Genomic DNA, 16299 nt, shown 5'->3' on the forward strand with positions numbered 1-16299 from the left:
ATCCCACTCTAACTGTTACACTTTTGGTGGAACATGTGAGCCCTCCAAAATCCACCACAAACCTACTGTACCCATATATAGGTGACACCTGCAGGCATAAGGGCTACTGTAGTGATGTACAGTTGGGTTTTTGGTGGGTTTTGGAGGGCTCACCATACAATATTAAGAGGGTAACGATGAGATATGTACCTGGGACTTTTTATGTGGTCCACTGCAGTTTCCCCTAGGATGTCCCACTGCTCTGCTGGGATGTCTGTGTAGCCAATCTACTAAGAATGCAGCCCCTCCCCCCCATACATCCCAATGGCTTGTTTTTATGACTTTTTCCCTTGAACCTTTTTTTTTCTTTTGAAAATGGTCTCAAAAGATTGCACTGAGCACAAAATCATCTAGCAAATGGTCATTTTCGAAACAAAAAGTTGGATATTTTTCTGGTTTGAAAATAGCCATGTTCGCTACTGGATTTTTGTATGTGTTCTGCAAAACGTCCAAAATCGGATTTAGACGTCATATTGAAATGTCCCTCTAAATCTTCTTTCTCCTGCCTGCGATTCTCCTCCCATTTCCTTAGACTGTTTTTGAATGACAAAATAACTCTCAGTCTGCTACCTCCACATTTCCAGAAGCAAACTATTTTCAGAAAAATATGGTGAACTTACCTGCAAAATCATGAAATGTAATCATTATTTAGAAAGAATTAAGAAACATTGACTCCATTCCAATCAAGATACATTTAAATAGCATGTATAATAAGTACATATTGGGGATATTTACTAATTTATGGACACATGTTAAAGTGGAGAGTGAGGGCGTTTTGCTCATATTCCTTTAAACAAACTAAATTCTCATTAGTTCTGTTTGGTTTTGACAGTTAACCTCACATGCGAGGGCTTTGGGATCAGACAAACTAGAACCATTTTGAGAGAAAGGAAAAGGCAGAAGCATGGACACTTCACACAGCATGCTGAAACGTTTTGACAAACCTCTATTTTCCTTCCATCTCCCAGGTTCTATGGCTGAAGATGTCAGCAGCAGCTCATAAGTACATAAGTATATAAGTATTGCCATACTGGGACAGACCAAAGGTCCATCAAGCCCAGCATCCTGTTTCAAACAGTGGCCAAACCAGGTTGCAAGTACCTGGCAAGATCCCAAAACAGTACAATACATTTTATGCTGCTTATCCTAGAAATAAGCAGTGGATTTTCCCCAATTCCATTTTAATAATGGTCTATGGCCTTTTCATTTAGGAAGCCATCCAAACCTTTTTTAAACTCTGCTATGCTAACTGCTTTTACTACATTCTCTGGCAACAAATTCCAGTTTAATTACATGTTGAGTGAAGAAATATTTTCTCCGATTCGTTTAAAATTTACTACTTTGTAGGTTCATTGTGTACCCCTAGTATTTTTTGAAAAAGTAAACAAGCGATTCACGTCTACCCATTCCACTCCACTCATCATTTTATAGACCTCTATCATATCTCCCCTCAGCCGTCTTTTCTCCAAGCTGATGAGCCCTAGCCACTTTAGCCTTTCCTCATAGGGAAGTTGTCCCATCCCTTTTATTATTTTCGTCGCCCTTCTCTGTACCTTTTCTAATTCCACTATATCCTTTTTGAGATGTGGTGACCAGAACTAAACACAATAGTTGAGGTGCGGTCGCACCATGGAGTGATACAAAGGCATTATAACGGCTGAGGGGAGATATGATAGAGGTCTATAAGATAATGAGTGGAATGGAACAGGTCGATGTGGAGCGTCTGTTTATGCTTTCCAAAAATACTAGGACAAGGGGGCATGCGATGAAGCTACAGTGTGGTAAATTTAAAACGAATCTGAGGAAATTTTTTTCACTCAACGCGTAGTTAAACTCTGGAATTCGCTGCCGGAAAAGGTGGTTAAGGCGGTTAACTTAGCGGACTTCAAAAAAGGGTTGGACGGCTTCCTGGAGGAAAAAGCCATAGAATGTTATTAAATTTCTAGGATGGGCGGGACAAATTGCTTGTTCTTTTGGCCGCTGTGAGTGACAGGGTGCTGGGCTCGATGGTCCTGTCCCAGCATGGTGATGCTTATGTACTTATGTTTTCCATTCTTTTCCTAATAAACATTCTATTTGCTTTCTTAGCGGCCACCGCACACTGAGCAGAGGGTTTCAATGTATCATCAACGATGACGTCTAGATCCCTTTCCTGGTCGGTGACTCTTAATGTGGAACCTTGCATTATGTAGGTATAATTTGGGTTCCTCCTTCCCACATGCATCACTTTGCACTTGCTTGCATTAAATGTCATCTGTCATTTGGATGCCCAGTCTCCCAGTCTCGTAAGGTCCTCTTATATTTTTTCACAATCCTCTTGTGATTTAACTACTTTGAATAACTTTGTGTCATCAGCAAATTTAATTACCTCACTAGTTAGTCCCATCTCTAGATCATTTATAAATATGTTAAAAAGCAGCGGTCCCAGTACAGACCCAGCTTGGTAGAAAGTGAAATAAAGCTGCAGCACAGAACCATTTTCTTTTCTCCATTCAGGCAGAATTTACCATGATGAAGAACAAAAAAATGTTTAAAATATGGAAAACAAGCAAAGGTCTACAGGGGCAGCTCAAGACAATCTGCTTCTTGAGGTGAGGCATTAGGTAGTGCCCTCCACCAAGGTATGTGAAGGGGAAGATCCCTTCAGATTACCAGTCAGGGAGGAAGTTGAGGGGGTGCCCTCTATCAGAACATGATTTAGGCAAGTGCACCAAGAAAAAAAGAACTTAAATTTCCAAGTTATACTCAGCTAGCATTGTAGCACTTAAATTTTGTACCCTAGGATCCTAATACAAAAAAATACTGACCCTTAACCCTACACACTGGACCATCCATCATTAAATGTAAACATATATCTACAGAAGCCTTCCTTGACCCTCCCCAAAAATGGGTGCAGAATTTATAGAACCCAGATTTGACAGAGGAAGAAGCAAATGGGGGGTCACTCCTGCTCATCTTACACTAGACCACCAGGGTATCATTAAGTTAGGCCCAGAAGGCATCTTCAGGAAGAGGTAGATGATCTGGGGGAGCTCTTCAAGAGGACACTGGATGCTCTGGGGGAGCTTTGGGGAGTTCTTATGGAATGGGGGCTCTTCAGCAGGGCAATCTTCTTGGGGGCTGGATGACCTAAGAAGGTCTTTAGGAAGAGGATTATTTTGGGTGGTGGGTCTTTGGAAGGGGTGGATGCTCTTATGAAGGGGCTGTGGAAGAGGTAATTGCTTTTCAGTGGGCTTTGGGGATGGGGGATGCTTTTAGGGGAGATTAGCAAAATGAATCCCCAGATATTCTGCCTGCTACTCGAGGGGAGATGATCAAAGCATACCGGGCTTGCAACGTTTCATTTAGACTGGTTTTAGCCAGTCTAAATGAAACATTATTGTGTAGCCAATACACAGAGACTTTTGGCCACTGCTTTACCATGCACAGAAGCAGTGACTGAAAGTCCCATGCTAATGAGCTTGCTAGTATTAAAACAAACTCATTAGCAGTTCCCTGCAATGCACAGAAAACTGGCACATGGGAAACCTCTGCCCTAGCAGCTAAAAACTACCAACAGCTCCAGAGCTGTCAATGGTCCTGTGCCAACTTTCATGACAGTGCCTAAGCACTGATTGGCATTGACAGGAAAGTCAGCAGCATGTTGCAGCCCCTTATCCCCAAGCCCCTCCTGAGGTCAAGCCCCCCCCCCCAACCTTAACAAAATCCCTGGTGGTCCATGGACACCCTGACTCCCCTCAAAACTTGAAAGCATCCACGGTGGTTCAGTGGACCCCCTGACCCCCTCAACCTTACAAAAATCCCCAGTGGGTGGACCCCCTAACCCCCCTCAAAATTTAAAAGCATCCCCCAAAACTTGAAAGCATCTACAGTGGTCCAGTGGTCCAGTGGATCCCCCCCCTCCACACACAAAATACCCTGGTGGTCCAGCGGGCCCACCGACCCTCACTAATTGAACACTGTCCCGGGTGGTCTAGTGAAATCTCACCCCCTCCACATACCTTGAGTTGGAGGCAGGAGGAAGGCCTACTCCTTCCTGCCTCTGGACTCACCCTCATCAAAATGGCAGTGCCCAGCCCCTGTCCAGTGCATCCTGGGATGCACTGGGAGGGGCTAATTACCATATAAGGAAAAAATCTCCATATATGGTACTTAGGCCCCTGCCTGTGCATCCCAGGATGCACCGAGCAGGGGCAGGGCACCGCCATTTTGAAGCAGGCAGGCCCAGAAGCAGGAGGGAGTAGGCTTTCCTCCTGCCTCCAACTCAAGGTTTGTGGAGGGGGATTACAGAACCACCAGGGCCAATGTTCAATTAGGGGGGGACAGTGGGTGGACCACCATGGTATTTTGGGGGGGGGGTCGGGGGAACCACTGAACCACTAAGGATACTTTCAAGTTTTTTTGGGGGGGGGGGGGGTCAGAGGGGTCCAACTATTACTGGACATATATATGCACAAGAGTTGTTCCTACTGCACAGCTTTTGTGGGCATGCACCAGGAATGTTCAGACCCCTTTACCAACCAATGCTCAAAACTAACAGCATGCATGTAATTTGCATTCTGTTAGTGTTGAGCATTGGTTTGTAGTTCCAACTTGGTGTTCAGCCTGTGTTTTTTCGGTGCTGTTCCCTACAGCGCCAGAGTTTTGTCCATTAGTCCCTCGGTTAGCTAACCGAGTAAAGTTAGGGCACTTTTGATTATGGGAGACTTTAGTCTACCTATCGAAACCAAAGGTACCACCACGGCTGTCTTCCTGGACACAATGACAGCACTAGCAGTCACAAAGGTGATTATTATTATTATTATTATTTATTGCATTTGTATCCCATATTATCCCACCTATTTGCAGGCTCAATGTGGCTTACACATTTTGTTAGCAAAGTCATTGTAGGGTGACAGATACATTTAATATTGTGATCAATCATCCAACCCATGAAAAGGGTCACATATTAGACTTGGTGTTCTACAAAGGGGTTGCAATATTGAAATAACACCCCTATCATGGACAGACCACATTCAAATCATATTTTCCCTAAGTGACCACCTGAAAGAAAAGGCACCATTTCGCTAGTTTTGGTGGGGTTTTTTAGAATACACTCTTGGTGTGCAGGACAAAGGTCTGTGCATCAGAAAGAAGAAGCATTTTTAATTTCAGCTTGTCTGTTGCAGACTGCTAAGGTGGAAAGAAGCGTTTTCCCGCCAACTGAGATTTTTTTTTTGTGTGCTGGCTGCTGTGATACAGACGTTCAAATATTTGAAAAGTATTAATCCGCAAACGAACCTTTTCCGGAGGTGTGAAGGCGGTAGAATGAGAGGACATGAAATGAGATTGAAGGGGGGCAGACTCAAGAAAAATGTCAGGAAGTATTTTTTCACGGAGAGAGTGGTGGATGCTGGGAATGCCCTCCCACGGGAGGTGGTGGAAACGAAAACGATAACGGAATTCAAACATGCGTGGGATAAACATAAAGGAATCCTGTTCAGAAGGAATGGATCCTAAGGAGCTTAGCCGAGATTGGGTGGCAGAGCCGGTGGCGGGAGGCAGGGATAGTGCTGGGCAAACTTACACAGTCTGTGCCCTGAAAAGGACAGGTGCAAATCAAGGTAAGGTATACACAAAAAGTAGCACATATGAGTTTATCTTGTAGGGCAGACTGGATGGACCATGCAGGTCTTTTTCTGCCGTCATTTACTATGTTACTATGTTACTATCCACCTTATAATCGAAAGAGAAAAACGCCTAGCTTTCGATCCAAATCGGGAGATAGACGTTTATCTCACAAAAACAAATAAATCGGTATAATCGAAAGCCGATTTTGGACGTTTTCAACTGCACTCCGTCGCAGATGCAGACAAAGTTGATGGGGGCGTGTCAGAGGTGTGGCGAAGGTGGAACTGGGGCGTGGTTATCGACCGAGGAGAGATGTACGCGTTAGGGCGATAATCGAAAAAATAAAGGCGTTTGTAGCGAACATTTAGGACACTTTTGTTGGACCCTTTTTTCACACGAACAGGTCCCAAAAAAGTGCTCTAAATGACCAGATGACCATCGGAGGGCATCGGGGATGACCTCCCCTGACTCCCCCAGTGGTCACTAACCCCCTCCCACCACAAAAAAATGATGTTTCACAACTTTTTATTTTCACCATCAAATGTCATACCCACCTCCCTGGCAGCAGTATGCAGGTCCCTGGAGCAGTTGTTAGGGGGTGCAGTGGACTTCAGGCAGGTGGACCCAGGCCCATCCCCCCTACCTGTTACAATTGTGCTGCTTAATGCTTATTAGTCGTCCAACCCCCCCCCCCCAAACCCACTGTACCCACATGTAGGTGCCCCCCTTCACCCCTTAGGGCTATAATAATGGTGTAGACTTGTGGGCAGTGGGTTTTGAGGGGGATTTGGGGGGCTCAACACACAAGGGAAGGGTGCTGTGCACCTGGGAGCTCTTTTACCTTTTTTTTTGTTTTTGTACAAGTGCCCCCTAGGGTGCCCGGTTGGTGTCCTGGCATGTGAGGGGGACCAGTGCACTACGAATCCTGGCCACTCCCACGAACAAATGCCTTGGATTTATTCGTTTTTGAGCTGGGCGCTTTCATTTTCCATTATCGCTGAAAAACAAAAACGCCCAGCTCACAAATTGTCGAATAAAACATGGACGTCTATTTTTTGCGAAAATACGGTTCGGTCCGCCCCTTCACGGACCCGTTCTTGGAGATAAACGCCCATGGAGATAGACGTTTTCGTTCGATTATGCCCCTCCACGTGATCTCCGGTGACAGTCTCGTGAGATTGCCACTAGAGGTCATGACAGCCATTTTGAGAGCAGAGCCAGCATGGGCAGGAGCAACTGGGGATCACTCCTGTCCTGACTGCACCCCTAGTCCACCAAGGATTGTAAGATAGGTTTGAGGGGGACACCTACAGGTAGGTGGGGAAAGAGGCAACTCCTGTTCAAATGGAAGAGGGAGGCTAACAGGATCAAGCACAAATTTTCAGCTTCCACTGAAAACACAGGGCCAGTTTCAGCCAAAATCGAAACCATGGCCTTAGCCTTTTGGCCAAGACTAAAACCAGGCAGAAAAAGGATTTTGGGCCAGTTTCAGCACCATAACAAAACCAAAATTTGGTTGGCCTCTGCAAGGAGTATCCCTAACCACACCCTCTCCAAAGGACATCACGTGACGTAACACCTGCCAGCAAGCCTTCTCTAGATTAGCCCCATACTCTGGAATGGACTCCCTGAAAGTCTTTGCTTAACACAGTACTGGTCTCCGTATCTCAAAAAAGATATAGTAGAATTGGAAAAGGTACAGCGAAGGGCGACGAAAATGATAATGGGGATGGGACGACTTTCCTATGAAGAGAGGCTGAGAAGGCTAGGGCTTTTCAGCTTGGAGAAGAGACGGCTGAGGGGAGATATGATAGAAGTGTATAAAATAATGAGTGGAATGGATCGGGTGGATGTGAAGCGACTGTTCACGCTATCCAAAAATAATAGGACTAGAGGGCATGAGTTGAAGCTACAGTGTGGTAAATTTAAAACGAATCGGAGAAAATTTTTCTTCACCCAACGTGTAATTAGACTCTGGAATTCGTTGCCGGAGAACGTGGTACGGGCGGTTAGCTTGACGGAGTTTAAAAAGGGGTTAGATAGATTCCTAAAGGACAAGTCCATAGACCGCTATTAAATGGACTTGGAAAAATTCCGCATTTTTAGGTATAACTTGTCTGGAATGTTTTTACGTTTGGGGAGCGTGCCAGGTGCCCTTGACCTGGATTGGCCACTGTCGGTGACAGGATGCTGGGCTAGATGGACCTTTGGTCTTTCCCAGTATGGCACTACTTATGTACTTATGTACTTATGTAAGACTCTCTTCTTCAGTAAACAGGTGACAGTGTGGCTCTTCTCTCAAGTCTTTGGTAGAAGAAGTAACTTGCTAGCCACACACACACTGACACTGGCTGCAAGACATGTTTATCCATTCTTGCCCTAGTTGAGATTATATTCGTGCACTTTTCTGACTTCACGTGTAACTTCCTTCAAATTAGTCCCCTTATTTTCTAACTCCTGTTACTCTATCTTAGCTATCTACTAGGAAAAAATGCCCATTTCTGAGCACAATGAAACGGGCGCTAGCAAGGGGCCCCCTCCCTCCGTCCCTCCGAGCTACTTGCCTTGTTCGCTGTGGCATTTCCGTTTCGGCCCTCGTCGAGTGTCATAGTTCCGGCCTCGACGTCATGACGTTTTGACGCGAGGGCGGTGCAGACACTCCAGTGCACACTGGATATCTCGGGCGCCTCAACTTCCGTGGAGGCTTCAGAACGTTGGGGTTGCCTTTTATATAGAGAGATATGTTCCACCTTTGCTTACACCCTATGCTGTCTATTAAAATGTTTTATTGTGTATTGTGTTGACATTGTAAGTAGTAGTAGTACTATGCCATATCTGTTATTTTAATATTTTTACTGTTGTAATTATCTATTGCCTATGGCTTACTCTTGCTGTACACCCCCTTCAGTGAATTTCTTCAAAAAGGCAGTAAATAAGTCTCTAATAAATAAACAAACAAACAAACCTTAAATATGCACGTTATTCTCCCTTCCTCCTCCCAAACTAAATGCGCTCCTAGAAATTTCTCCTCGCAATCCAGTTAATGTCAGTATATTCAGGAAGACTGCCACTTTTAGCCAGATGAGGCAGGGCAGTTTTTAGACAGCAGATTCACACACAGATGCACAAAAACTAATGAGCCAGCAATGTGCATTTTATACTGGCTGTAGCCAGTTAAGCGAGCTCAGAGTTCAGTAAGACATGCACAAAGGAGCTATGCAGGCTATTTTCCTGTCACTGTAGCAACTAACAATAATTGCATGCTAAGATATTTAAATGAGCTATGTAGCATTCAAATGTGCATTCAGAGTAATGCACAGCCATTTTCCTAGCGATGCACAGAAAGGACTGCCTTCCCTAACAATGAATTTTTACCGGGTGGTCAGGAGCTGTTGGTACTGCCTGGCTGGTTGAGGAGAGCTGACCTGTGGACCGGCCAGTCCTGCCTGGGAAACAAATTCTCTCATTTTGTCTTCTCAAGTTCGCATCTCCCAACGCTGCCCCTGCTCCCTGCCACACTTAAAAAAAAAAAAAAGCCTCTGCGTGTGAACGACCCCATTCCCCCTCCCATCAGTGGAAAAGAAAGTGCCATTTTGCTAGCATTGTATGCGTGTATGAAAGATGTCTGAAGCATGTGCAGAGCTGCCACGTTTACCGATTGGCTGTTGTGCACATGTTCGGAAGACTGATGATTGGTTCTTCCCCCTACTGAGCTACTCGCTGTTTTTGCGAGCAGCTCATTTGCATGCGATTTTCTTCATACATGGCCTACTTTTTCTGAATTGGTAACCTGCAATGGGGGTCGTAAAGGTACAGGCTTTAGGCAGGGAGTTTAATGCATCTGGGTCTTAGCCAAGTAAAAGGCTTTGAAGACGGCTTTCTGTACTGGCACAGCGCTAGGCTGGATTTGCTTTTCTCGGTTGTCTGAGTGTAGCTGGTTTCTTATGATCTGGTTTGTATATTCTGTTTTAGTTTAACAAATAATAGCAGAGTAACAGTGGGAATGCTGGCAGGGAGATCAAAGGAGTTTAAACAACAGAACAGCAACTGTATACAAGAGAACTCAGCCGAGGGAGGAGGGTATGTACACCTTGAGTGCATTTAGTGCAGACAAAAGAAGAGCCAGCAGCAAATTACACAAATATCACACTTGATCTAAGCAGAGCTTAGCTTGTAGACAAAGAGGAAGTGAACTGTGAAGCCACAGAGTGGGTGGGAGGGCCAGTGGCATGGGCAACAGGAGAAAAGGGGTTGGATTAGGGGAGCAGAGTGACTGGAGTTCGAAAAGAAGTGACAGACCTGTAGGCCTTTTCCCCAGAAATTAAGTCCTGGATCTAATCATTCTTTTAAGAGGAGCCACCACACTTTGTCACCAATATGTCCAGTCCCAGCAGAAATAGTAGACCCTAAACCCAGAGATGCATAGTTGGGTGGTATGGATAGGCAGCTAAAGAAAGCGGACTTGTTCAGAGATGCATATCACATGGTTTGTGGTGAACATTTAAACTATGTGCTGATCAGCATCTCTCTTAAAGAGAGAACTTAGAAAAAAGTGGGGATCCATTTGTCTCTGGTTGTGGAGAAGGGAGCCTCTCTTTAGCTAGAAAATGGGATAATGGTAATAAATGATACCCGATATTACAGTTCTAGGCAAAGTAGGGAAGGGCATCTAGAAAATCTTTGTGCCCTGTACAGCAGAGATGGACTGCACTCCTTTAAAGAGAAAAGACGGCTGAGGAGAGATATGGTAGAGGTACTATATAAATACTGAGTGGAGTGGAATGGGTAGAAATGAATTGTTTGTTTACTCTTTCCAAAAATACTAGGACTAGGGGGCACACAATAAAGCTATAAAGTAGTAAATTTAAAATGAATCGGAGAAAATATTTCTTCACCCAGCGTGTAATTGAACTCTGGAATTCATTGCCAGAGAATGTGGCAAAAGCAGTTAGCTTAGCAGGGTTTAAAAAAAGGTGGATAGCTTCCTAAAAGAAAGGTCCATAAGCCATTATTAAAATGGACTTGGGAAAATCCACTGCTTATTTCTAGAATAAGCAGCATAAAATGTATTGTACTGTTTTGGGATCTTGCCAGGTACTTGTGACCAGGATTGGCCACTGTTGGAAACAGGATACTGGGCTTGATGGACCTTCGGTCTGTCCCAGTATGGCAACACTTATGTACTTATGAGCCTGACTGGAGAAAAGACAGCTCAAAACTGGTAATGCGAGTGAATGTATTCTCTAGATCCGATAGTTTGAGCAGCACATAAAAGCATTTTCTGGTTTCTTAGAGAGATAGAGGGACAACTGGACTCCCAAATTATTTCTTTGATTTCTAGAGAGAGAGGCTGCTGGTCCTATGAAAAGTTTTATGTCCTGGGGATGTTGGGTAGGAATGCAATGCACAAAATAATCCCAGTCTGTTACAGCCAGTAAGCAAATCAGCTGTGATTTAAGGTCAGTCTATGTGAGTTGCTGCAGTCTCCTTCCCTGGAGGATGAATGTGAGGGGACACGGTGTTATAAATTATGTTCTGTGCTGTAACAGATATAAATTATCAAGTGTACTTCATGTTCATTTCAGCTGCCTTGATCGTGACTGAATAGATAGGGATGGGTTGGAGTGTAAATTTTAAGGGGCTTCGACATTAGCTTCAGAACTTAGTACAAGAACAGCACTGGGCACACTTCTACGGTCTGTGCCCTAAGAATGGCAAGGACAAATCAAACTCGGCTATACATATAAAGTATCACATACCATGTAAAATGAGTTTATCTTGTTGGGCAGACTGGATGGACCGTACAGGTCTTTATCTGCCGTCTTTTACTATGTTACTATGTATGTATGGTAAATAAAACCGCCGCTTTCTTTACCTATTTCCTTTGAAGGGCCATTAAAACATGAGTTTTTAAACTATCAACAACATTGACTTTATAGGGAGTTTAAACATTTAGAGAAAGGGCTTGGAATTACTTGAATGAGCAAAGGGAGAAGGAAAGAGGGCTACACTATGCCAATGACTCAGCATGACACCATCTTATGATCTTATATTAGAGCCTGGACTCCCTTCACGGCCCCCTTCCCCTGGCAAATGGTATTGGAATCAGTGGCATAGCCAGATGTGCAATTTTGGGTGGACCTGAGACCAAAGTGGGCGGCCACAATATTTTTCCTCTGCATCTCTCTCCTCCCCCCACCCCGTGCATTAGTCAAAATGGTTCTCCTGCTTAAGATATTGTACCCTTTACAGATGCTTCCACTCTGGGTACACGGGTCAGAGGACCGTCTATTCCGAAGCATCGTTGGTACTTTTATTTGGCATGCCAAAAGTCCTAGGATATCTTTTACTAAGTTAATTTTTGGTAGGGTTCAAGGGGGGGTTCAGCTGCCTGACTTGAGGTTGTATAATGTCTCGGCGCTTCTTCATTGGGTGCATGAGATCCAATCGGGAGTCCACTTCTTTGCCCCAGCTGACTTTTGGGATAGCTGGAGTACCCCTTATAACCCTTTTGCAGTGCTAGGTCCTCATCAGCCATGGGGTTTGGCAGTTCTACAAGGAAACCCTTATCTGGGTGCTCTGAGGTGAACGTGGGAATGGTGGCAGGCTCGCATTGGAACAGAGGGAGGATCTAGCCGTTAACCTTGGTGGGTCACCCCAACTTTCCTGGGGGTTGTGGTTCCCCGGTATTCCAGAGATGGGCTGAGAGTGGGTGTCGATACTTGGGGCATCTGAGGCAACTGGGGGGCAAATATTTTGCATACCTCCAGGTGCGGGATTATGTTCTGACCCTTGAGCGTCGTTGCGGGAAGCCTGTGGTTTTCCAGCAAGCGGACATGTTTTTTCTAAACCTGCCACCCAAGTTAAATAGACTTTCCCAGTGGTACCAGTTTATTCGGGACTCCAGTAAGGCCCATTGCGTGAAGGAAGTAGCTAGAGAATGGAACTGGGATGTTGTGGAATGTGTTTCAGAGGCACAGCTGGGGGCTGCATTTGAAAGCGTTAGCACAGTAACACCTAATGTGGCATTGCAGGACATCCAGTTTAGGGTCCTACACAGAGTACATATCACCAAGCAGAGAGGGAAGGCTATGGGGCTGTGGGAGAGTGATTTGTGTGTTAAATGCAAGGCGAGTGCTGGCACCTTCCTACATTCCTTTATGGAGTGTCCGGCGCTGTCCTTATTTTGGACCAGAGCACTGGGAGTTATTGAAGACACTTCATGTTGCACATTTGATTGGTCTTACTCGGTAGTGTTGATGGATAGTGCGGCTCAATTATTACAGAAAGGTCTCGGAGAAGCGCAGTACAAATATGTGTTATTAGCGACCCTCCTTATCAAAAAAATGCATCCTACATTCCTGGGTTGATCCGGACCCTCCATCAATCGTTGCCTGGCATGGTTTTATGCGGGAAATGGCAAGCTGGCTGCTTACATCTCTTAAGTTTTCAGTCTCAATGGGGCACCGTCAGTACCGTGATATATGGAGCAGATATGTTTATGTGTCAGAGACTTCTGTTGCTGATATTACACTTTGTGTCCCTGCAGAAGGAGGGGGAGGGGAGGGTAAGGGAGGTGGGGGGGGGGGGGGTTAAATTAATATATGAATCAGAGGGGGGAGCTGACTCTAAGCTTGGCAACTCATATGGTAAATCACAATATATTAATAAGATTACTAGATAGGTTCAGGATTGGTGGAAACATACTTAGCTGGATCAAGGGCTTCCTAACTACAAGAACCTACCAAGTAAAATGCATATCATTACTGTGGAAAGCAGACTGCAGAGTACCACAAGGATCACTGCTATCACCAATCCTCTTCAACCTAATGATGACCCCACTAGCCAAGTCCTTATCCACCCTAGGTCTTAACCCTTTCATATATGCAGACGATGTCATAATATACATTCCGTACAAATCCAAACTGACTGAAATCACCAACGAAATCAAACTGAGCTTAAACATCATGGACTCATGGGCAAATGCATTTCAGCTAAAACTCAATAAAGAAAAAACACATTGCCTCATCCTCTCATCCCAACACAGCGCGGACAACCCCACAACTATCAACAACCCAGACTACGCCCTTCCTATCTCAGACAGCCTGAGAATCCTCAGCGTTACAGTAGACCGTAACTTAATGCTAGAGAGCCAAGTGGCATCCACAACAAAGAAAATGTTCCACTTGATGTGGAAACTCAAACGCTTGAAACAATTCTTCCCGTGGGAAACATTTCGCAACCTGGTACAATCAATGGTACTAAGCCACTTAGACTACTGCAATGTAATTTATGCGGGATGCAAGGAACAGACCTTAAAGAAGCTTCAGACCGCTCAGAACACGGCATATATTTGGCAAAACGCAATATGAAAGCGCAAAACCCCTCCGCGAAAAACTACACTGGCTCCCAATCAAAGAACACATTGCCTTCAAAATCTGCACCCTGGTTCACAAAATCATCTACGGTGAAGCCCCTGGATACATGACAGACTTGATAGACTTACCAACTAGAAACACATCAGAATCAACACGAACATATCTAAATCTGCACTACCTAAGCTCCAAAAGCCTCAAATATAAATCAACTTACGCATCCAGCTTTTCCTACATAAGCACACAACTATGGAACACATTACCAAAAGTCTTGAAAATGACGCATGACCACCTAAACTTCCGGAAATCACTAAAAACTAACCTATTCAAAAAGGCATACCCTGCCGATCCAACCTAAATGCCTGATCTCTGTGACACAACAAAACTAAAGTATGTAATGGACACAACTCAACTCTTCCGTTGTACGATTCCCTAATTGTGGCTGTGCCACATGAACTTTATCCTACTACAATATCACTTTGTATTTGTTCTCACCGGACCTGGCAAACGCATCTCCGGTACTATGTAAGCCACATTGAGCCTACAAATACGTGGGAAAATGTGGGCTACAAATGTAACAAATAAATAAAAATAGATGGGATCCCTTCTAATATTTTGGCTTTCGCAAGTTATGTGATCTGCTAGGTAGTGGCATGCTCCTACCTTAGGACATATTCCAGCAGAGTGCTGTGAAGAGAGAGACTGTTAATATGCAATAGTAGTGTAATAAGTTTGCATGACTCCTGATGTACATCGACTGTGATCCTCTCTTAGTCTGTAACTTAGATCAGTTCCTTATCTTTTGCTTAACTATACAAAGAACATGCCTTGAGTTTAGCTAAACATCAAATTATCCCAGCTGATTCTGTACCACGCATCTTGTTCCCAACACGCATCTGCATGGGCGTAGTTATAGTATAATTATGGTTATTCCCAAAAAAGCCAGCTCTTTCTCCCTTCCTTCCTGCCTTCTTTCCTCCTTACCCAGCATTCCCTTTTCCTCTCCAGTAGTATTTCCCCACCCCTTTACCCATACCATGCAATGTTGACCTTAGAAATACATAGGCTCTATATGTAGATCCTTCAAGAGGTAGTGTGTCATGATTTAGGTTCTAAACCCCTTTCTGATATTTTGGTGCCACCTCAATAAGGCCAACACACAATCTTTCTACTGCAAAACACTATACACAAACTTGTGCAAAAACACACTCAGAACCTTACCAAACCATAACAGCACTAATTCCAAGGACAGGACGAGCTACAACCTTATGCGTGGAAAGGCAGCACTGTAATTACACCGGGCTCTAAAACATCAATACACTACCTCATGAAAAAAACTAAACAAAGAGGGCTGCAAATATTACACACTAGCAGAATACTGCACCTTGATCATACATGAAAAACATATGACACAACAGATATGACACAAGGAACTAGAAATCAAAAAATATGAAGGCAAAATACTGAACTGGAAAGTTACCTCAAGAAGTAAGACTCGGCATGCAACAATACTAGAGAAATTGGAACTTACATGCAAAATATCACAGATGCACATTTCCAAAAGCTGACATATTCCAGTTAATAAATTCTGAATAAAATACTTTTTTTTACCTTTGTTGTCTGATCATTTAGTTTTTCTATTCGCTTTGGTCCCAGTGTCTTCTTTCCATTTGATATTTTTTCTCTCACCATGTCCACCATCCTCCTGTGTCCTTATGCGTCCTGTCTACCATCTGTAGCCTTGTCCCTATTCTTCCTTCAGTTTCAGTATCTGCTTTCAAAGTGTTCCAATCCAGCCCTTAATTTCAGCAGTTTTCCCTCCATCCATATCCAGCATTCCTCCCCTCCATCTGTGTGCATCTACTTCCTCTGTCTTCCCTCCCCTCATCCATGTCCAGCATTTCTCCTCTCTCCCTTCTCCTCCATCCGTGTGCATCTCCTTCCTTTGTCTTTCCTTCCCTCCATCCTTGTCCAACATTTCTCCTCTCTTCCCTGTCCTCCACTCCATCCATGTCCAGCATTTCTCCACTCTTTCCTCCCCTCCATCCATGTGCATCTCCTTCCTGTCTTCCCTCCCCTCCATCCATCCAATCATGTCCAGCAACTCTCCATTCTCCCCTGCCCTCTCCTCCATCCATCCATCCATATCCAGCAAATTTCCTCTCCCCTGCCCCTCCATCCATCAATGTCCAGCAATTTTCCTCTCTCCCCAGCCCTCCTCTCAATGTCCAGCAATTTCTCTTCTCTCCCCTACCCTCCCCTCCCCTCCATGTCC

General features: G+C 44.5%; 1 protein-coding gene across 2 annotated transcripts in view; it reads right to left on the reverse strand.

Moving 5' to 3' along the window:
- CDKL2 (cyclin dependent kinase like 2) overlaps window positions 1-16299 on the reverse strand; it is a 166868-nt gene that overhangs the window by 113576 nt on the left and 36993 nt on the right. The gene's annotated exons all lie outside the window — the stretch shown is intronic.

The sequence above is a fragment of the Microcaecilia unicolor genome, chromosome 2, assembly GCF_901765095.1.
Source record: "Microcaecilia unicolor chromosome 2, aMicUni1.1, whole genome shotgun sequence".
Lineage (NCBI taxonomy): Eukaryota > Metazoa > Chordata > Amphibia > Gymnophiona > Siphonopidae > Microcaecilia > Microcaecilia unicolor.